The sequence below is a fragment of the Carassius auratus genome, unplaced genomic scaffold (genome assembly GCF_003368295.1).
Source record: "Carassius auratus strain Wakin unplaced genomic scaffold, ASM336829v1 scaf_tig00008346, whole genome shotgun sequence".
Classification (NCBI taxonomy): domain Eukaryota; kingdom Metazoa; phylum Chordata; class Actinopteri; order Cypriniformes; family Cyprinidae; genus Carassius; species Carassius auratus.
This window is the reverse complement of record NW_020523934.1, coordinates 29,788-37,716: the sequence shown is the minus strand read 5'-3', so window position 1 is coordinate 37,716 and position 7,929 is coordinate 29,788. Positions and strand designations below refer to the sequence as shown.

General features: G+C 38.4%; 1 long non-coding RNA gene across 1 annotated transcript; it reads left to right on the top strand.

The window, feature by feature from the left end:
• Window positions 1–6,334: 6,334 nt before the first annotated feature.
• On the top strand, window positions 6,335–7,099 carry LOC113071862 (uncharacterized). Its single transcript, XR_003280253.1, has 3 exons — window positions 6,335–6,395; window positions 6,676–6,829; window positions 7,048–7,099. It is a non-coding gene; the product is annotated as an uncharacterized LOC113071862 (long non-coding RNA).
• The last annotated feature ends 830 nt before the right edge of the window (window positions 7,100–7,929 follow it).

Here is a 7,929-nt window from a genome sequence, read left to right as displayed (position 1 = left end):
AGAGTAAATTATGACCCTTTTTATCATTTGGTGAACAAAACCCTTTGAAGAGCAGCCCTCCACGTACATGAACATTTGTGATGTATGTGAATATCATGTCTGTTTTCATGTTTCAGTAAAGAAGATTTCTGAAAGTAATATATTTATTCAAACAATATCTAATGCCCTCTCACTAGTGCTGCCATTATAGCATTTTAGAGCACTGTGGACAGAGACATTAAACATAAAACCAGTTATTTACCTGTCCTTAAGGATGTTAATACACCTCTATCTGAAAATGGATAGTTTAATTAAATGTTTTCATTTTCCAAATGTGTTTCTCTTTTCGGGCCACTGATGAAGAGCAGGCGGTGACTGGGAGGAAAACTGGTCAAAGATGAGAACGTCCTTTCCTCTAAACTGACACAGCAGTGGTTTTAAAGGAGGACACTGCTCTGGATGATGTAGAAGATGTCACATGCTGATGGGACTTCATCATGACTACATCAGTTATTCTGAAGAGATCATGAAAAAATTGACAGTGATGCATGATCTGTATTCATGGACTATGAAACAAACTGTAAGTGTGTAGAGTGTATTGGAGACCAAGGGAGTGTCTAAAAATAAATAAAAAATAAATTAATAAAAGAGAGAGAGACACATATTTACTGATGTGTGACCCTCAGGAAACACCTGCGTTTCGTTATTGTCTCTAAAAAAATAAGTGAATATGCATGTATAGTTTCATAAGACTTATTTACATTCTGTAACTACAACGCATATAGAAACCACTAAAATAAATTATGTTAAGGATAATAACATGCTCATTCAAACATAAATAGAAGACAATACAATCATGAAATTGCTATATTCTTATGTCTTCTCAGCAAGTGATAGCAGAAGCAAATTATGTGACCTTGATGACCATAATATCATTTTAGAAAAGGTTTCTAATCCAAATTTTACTTATGAAAAGAAGAAACATCCAGCTTTCTCATTTACCTTTAATGAACAAATCAATGCAGCAAAACCCAGAAACAAACAGTTGCAAAACATGATGTTGAACACAGAGCAGCACATGTAATCTTTTCCTTTCAATTTTACCCTCACATAGACAACTTCAGGTAAAACTTCATTATCTGCCTGTGAGAAATTGTTCATTTCAACTGCCCCAGTTTCTCTGCCAGAATCCTGAGAGGGATTCTCATACATGTGTTGATGTTGCATTATGTTCACAAATATTAATCAGCAAGTCATTCATAAGCTGCTGCTTCTGTTGTGTGTTACTGCATGTTTCTGTTCTTTGATATTGTCCTGAATGTGTGCTGTCAGTTTCCATCAACTCTGCCTTTGTGGTGTGAAAACTGTGTGAACTACTTTCCTTGCCCTTTTATTAACTGCAGCCACAATACCATACAAAAGTAGAGCTGGTAGTTTTATATGATAACATACACAAGGTTAGATTAGATGTTTAAATTAAGCATTGGAACACATTGTTTATTCTACAGACTGAGCTATTTCTGTGATAGAATTTCCACTGAGGGAACCAGCATAGTTCAGTAAACACATCATTAATTATTACTTACACTTCAGAGGCCTGTTACTTTGTCTGTTTTTGTACCACCAACCAATGTAGTTGCGTCTCTGAGCAACACACAATGGAGATTTCTGAATGGATGTGTTTTCAGCTTTATTTTATTTATTTTTATGAGTCCTTAATGTTAGTGCCACCACCATCACAAAGATATCCGAGCCATTCCAGTGCTTTTCCAGTGGGTTGACGGATCCAGTGAATGCAGTAGCTTGATTCTGAAATCCTGCAGGAGATGGAGAATGATTCTTGAGGTTTCACAACCATAGATGAAGGTTGAGTGAGCTCAACACAGAAAACACCACCTGAAAATAACAATGAAAGGATGTGTTATTATTAGTCATGTTCAAAACTTCTGTTATCAGTAACTTCTTTTGTGTGTGTGTGTGTGTGTGTGGTAGAAAAAAAAAAATCACAGATTGGAGGAGGAGTTCATGCAAAACTGTTGTGTATAATTCCCATAAGCTGCATTGTGCCATAAGCGTGTTCACTGACTATGATTCTTGTAGAAGAGCATAAATCAGCTATGACAACAATGATTAATTTTTTTTGAAAGTGAAGTGACATTCAGCCAAGTATGGTGACCCATACTCAGAATTTGTGCTCTGCATTTAACCCATCCGAAATGCACACACACAGAGCAGTGAACACACACACACACTGTGAGCACACACCCGGAGCAGTGGGCAGCCATTTATGCTGCGGCACCCGGGGAGCAGTTGGGGGTTTTTACTCCTGTTATTATTATTTTTACACGGTCTGTAACTAATTCTTAATATTAATGATTTATCAATGCATACATTTAACTAGCTCACTATTGGGTTTTCGTCTTTATAGTTTTACATTTCGCTGACTTCTCAGTTTATTATATTTATCTCTTTTCCACAGATATTCATTGTCAGACCTTCACTCAGTCTGAAGCTGTGGTAAAGAGACCAGGTGAATCTTTTCGTCTGGTCTGTACTGCCTCTGGATTTACTTTCAGCAGCTACTGGGCAGCTGTAGTGAGACAGGCAGCTGGTAAAGGACTTGAGTGGATTGCATACATCGGCACGTCCAGTTCTCCAATCTCCTATTCCCAGTCAGTTCAGGGAAGGTTCACAGTGTCCAGAGATGATTCCAGCAGTCAACTGTATCTACAGATGAACAGCCTCAAGACTGAAGACACTGCTGTGTATTACTGTGCTAGAGAGTCACTGTGAATGAGTTCAGTGTCAAAACAATACAAAAACCACCTTCACTGTTGACTTCACTGATGCTCCAGATGTACTGTTCCTTTCCAAGAGGTGGTGCTCTTGTCAAGCTTTCGGACATCGCTCACTCAATGTTTGTTTTCTTTTATCCAAGAAACAGACAGTCCAATTTAGAAATTATAAAAAAAAAAATATATATATATTTTTGAATAAGTTTGAGCAGCAGCCTTAATGTAGCTTCTTCGCAAATTATATTCTTGTGTTTGCATGTTTGTAAAAAGAAAGGAGAATGAACAGAATTAACAGTGCTCTCTTCCACCCTTAATACCCACAAGTGCGAGGGAGAATGGAGGAAGGTTTTTTTTTGGAGCAACTGGGATGGTGCCCATAGACAGTAGATGGTGTCCCCTCTGGGAGTTGGTGCTCTACGCAGACTGCGTACTCTGCGTTTAGGGAGCGACGGTACTGAACACCTTTAATATAGCAGACACTAGTCCATATCGAGATTTCATTAAATGCTCTACTTTTGATTTATTCATTCAAATATGGCCGAATTCCATGACGTTCTGCAGTATACAGCAAGTTCCATTTCCACGATTCAACCGCGTGGCGGTTCTGCTGTGTGGCGGCTGCTTCACGTTTTCTGTGTTTTTATACAGTCTATGGTCTTTACACACCAGAATCGCTGCTGCTGCTGTAGGTGACATAGAGGGAGGCCTCCGACAGACCAGGGTCTTGTCTTCATGACAACAATATCTATACTTCATGATGAGCATAAATATAAAGCCTACTGATAAAATACACCGTCAACAGTATTGATATATTGATGTATATACTTGAAAATCGAAAATTATTAATGTATTTTTTAAATTACATTTATATCTGAATATATGTCAGAGTTCGTAGCGGGTTCGCAAATCATTTGAATCAGTTCGAGAGTTCGGAGCGGGATCACGAATAACGAAAGATTCGCGCTCGTAAATGTTCAAATTGGCCATAACCTTTAATTCGTTGTCAAGAAAGGGGTGTCAAGGGGTGTCAAGCCTTTCTTTTAGGGTGGCATTTGCCACCCTATGCCACCCCGGTAGATCCGCCCCTGCACACTTTATACATTTTTTATATATATTAAAATAAAGTATAAATAATTTAGGTAAAAACGAGGCCCGTTTATCACTTTCAGGCACATTAATACACTGTAATGAATTGCTGTAAAAATTACAGCATTATTTTACAGCCGCGGACTGTTTTTTAATAATACAGCATATTGCTGTAAACTGCAATGCATTCTGGGGTCACGTGTAGGTCTGACTCAAATTTACAGAATTTTGCTGTAAATTTCAAATCTTCGGAGCCGCATCGTCAACGGTCGAGGAGATTAACGTTAAAGACAAGAGGAGTTATTCACAACTGTGGCAAGTGACTTCAGTTTTTTATATTTCTTGTTTGGTAGTTTATAGTATATGAATGCATCTACATTCGCGGATTATATTGGTAACCCCAGATTCAAGCATCATCCGTCCGCGGGGCGCGAGGCAGAATTGCGCGGGGTTTCAGTAGCGCGGTCGCGGTAGGATTTCACACATCCCCCGGCGCTATAGCAGCCATGGACAGAAAATCTCTGGAATCCTTCGTTATGAATGACATGTTTCAGTGCTAATAGTTTATATTCACTGTAACTTAGTGTTTATCAGCACACTTCGTCGTGATTATTTTATGATGTAAAACAACTTTGCACATGCAGTCATCTGTTAACACGGGCGCCGAAATAAAACGCGTTTCTAAAGCCTCGCGGTCAGTCAGGGTCGCTCACGGAGGATGTGTGTGTCATATAAATTCTCAGTGGTGCTTTTCTAAGAGGTTAACGTAACCAGTGAGATGTAGATTTTTTTTGAGCATTTGCTAACTTCAGGTAACGTTAATGTGAAAACTTTAACAAATCTGTTTGATATAAAGTCTGCTTTGTATAGTTAGCCTAATTTATTACCTTAGGGCGACCAAATACGTTTTCCTTGAAATTATTAAATATGCTATTTATATATATGTGTCTATATTTATGTCGGCCGGCAAATCTTGTGTGTATTTTGGCACAGGGTGCACAAAGGCACCTTATCAGTGCGGTGACACTTGAACAAATGAACTGATCATGCGCGACACTGACCAATAAACAAACGAGTTGTTTTATTGCGTCTATGACTTGAATCTTATCATCAGTTGTAGTGATGGGAAGTTCAGATCATTTTACCGAATCGGACTTTTGAGTCTCGTTCAAGGGGCAAGGAACTCGACCGGAAGTTGAAGTCGGGTGGGGGCTGCCATCTTTTAGCAGAACTTCACTTGCGTTAGCATTCCCATTGACTCCCATTCATTTTGGCGTCACTTTGACAGCGAATAACTTTACATCTGAGGCGTTTAAAGACTCCGTTTGTCCATTATTTATTTCTAAAGATACACGACAATGTATAAAGGGCTCCATTACCTTCTATGTTACATTATGGCCCCGTATAAACAGTTTTTGTAAAAAATAGTCTAATGATTGCGTCATAACCACTCGGCTCTCTGTCGCATTACCGTACAGACAGGAGGAGAAGCTCGCAGCCAATTAACTTAATATGGCGTACTGGCGTTACATTTTAAAATACTATACAAAATAATTAATCAGAATACTTACTCCTGCTCACTCACGACAAAGAACTCCCCGCTCAAGCTCGCCGTCTCTGCAAGATTAACGATGGCAGTTTGCACGCACAGCCACTTAGAAGATTTGCATCTGGCAGACAGGTTGCTGACGTCGTCAAGCTTCGTTTGAGTCTGCGCGTCAGAAACGGAAGTGCTAAAAAACGCTAAAACTGGGCTTCATTTGTCTCAATTGAGTTCCAATGGGGTCGCTGTGTCCATTTCTTTTACTGTCTATGGTCTCGTTCAGCAAAATGATCGAATCTTTTTTCGAGTCATTTCAAATGAACGAACAACCAGAAGGTTCAGGAAGAAAAAAACAAAGTGCTTGCAGTCTGTTTCACATTAGGAGGCATTTTGCTGCATAATCGATCCACCACAAACCACATGCAATTATGGAAGCTCAACTTCCATTAAATGGACTGAAAACGCTCAAGTAACGTTATAGGTCTCAAAACGCTTGCTCTGCGCCAGTGGATACACACCATAGACAGTAAAAGAAATATGTGCATGTCACAGACTGTCTGGGCATGCACTTCCGCGTTTCAGAGATCCGCCTTTTACTTTCCGTCAACATTACATTAATTAACGTTTAGAAAATTTATTTTTGACATTTGTGAATCAGTTCAGAATCGTCTGCTTATGCATTGCGATACATTTAAGAATCACATTTGTATCCCACCCCTACTAAATATAGTATGTAATGTAAATGTAAAAATCTGAAATACAAAAAAAAAAAAAAAAAAAATGGTATAGGTATTAATTACTATTGTGATATTGATTGTTTTAGGAGACACTTTGACAAGTGGGCACTGGATGCTGAGTATTGAAGGCGAGGTGGTGTGTGAGGGCACTCAGCCCAGTTTCCTGTCCGGCCTTGCCACTCTGTTTGCTGCTTATTACTAGTTTAATCTTGAGTATCAGGAGGAAGCAGTGTGTACCTTGGAGTTCATTCAAAGGTAATGGTTGAATTCTAACAACTTCAGAACCAGCATTTTATAGATAAGTTATATCAGAACATTCCTTTTAATAATGTTATGTTATCAGTGTTATTTCTGTTGATGCCTTTAAAACAATGTGTCTTAACTCGAGAAGAGAATATATTTGTCTCCCTATTTAACACCAGCAAGCTATTGAGTTAAATATGTTTTTTTTTTTATTATTAGTGGACATCTCCAACTTTCTTGGAGGTCCTAAAACCGCTCTTAATTACATATTGTCTGTTTCATGACCCTTTAGGTGCTTTGTGGGCATAAATCCAGAGAGAGGACCCAAAGCCAAGGGAAAAGTGCCATCGAAATAAAAGCAGGACAAGTGATACAGAAGAAAATGTGTGGCAGTCAACCCACATGTTGCCACTCTTCTGTGCAAATTCCAATGGAATTTCTGAAATGTAAGGATACACACACACCAAGATTGCGTCTTCCTTTTATTGTTCTCTATCTGCCTTTGACTGTACCTCTCATCCCTCTGTCTCTCTCTGACTGTACCTCTCATCCCTGTATCTGTCTCTGACTGTATCTGTCCTCCCCCTATTTGTTTCTGAAAGTATTATTATGTTTTGTAATATATCTAATGTATTGTCCTCTTTACTCTTTTCAATATTTCTAGTCACACTTTGAATCCTGGGATGGAACTTCATCTGGAGCATAATTGTTATTTGGTTGATTTTTATCTGTTTGATGGAAAGTTTGTATGACTTCTGCAAGTGCGCGGCTCCTTCCGGTCAGTCATGCATCACTTTTTTTTGTATGACTTGTTTGGCAATATTGGTATATTCCTTAATGATGATAGCTATCTGAAAATGTCTTTGTGGTTTTTAAAGGATTAGTTCACCCAAAAATGAAAATTAAGTCAATAATTACTTATGTCGTTTCACACCCGTAAGATCTTCGTTCATCCTCACAACACATAATAAGATGTGGCTCAGTGAAGCGTGCATTTCTAGCAAGATCATTTCTTTTTTTCAATGCCCAGAAAGCCTCTAAAACATTTAAAACAATTCATGTGACTACAGTTGTTCAACCTAAATATTATAAAGCGACGAGAATACTTTTTTTGCCAACCCCCCCCCCCCCATCTCCCAAAACAACGATTTTATTCAACTATATCTAGTGATGGGCGATCTCAAAACACTGCTTCATGAAGCTTAGAAGCTTTACGAATCTTTTGTTTCAAATCATTTGCTCAGAACGTGTATCAAACTGCAAAAGTCACACGAACCATTGAAATTTCAAAACACTTATGACGTAACGAAGCCTCATTTACTGAAATCATGTGACTTTGGCAGTTTGATATGCTCTGATTTGAACTGAAAGATTAATAAAGCTTTGAAGCTTCATGAAGCAGTGTCATCCATCACGAGATACTGTTGAATAGTCATTATTTAGTTTTTTGGCACACAAAAAGTATTTTCATTGCTTCATTACACTAAGGTTGAACCACTGTAGTCACATAAACTGTTTTAAATATGTTTTTAGTACCTTTCTGGGC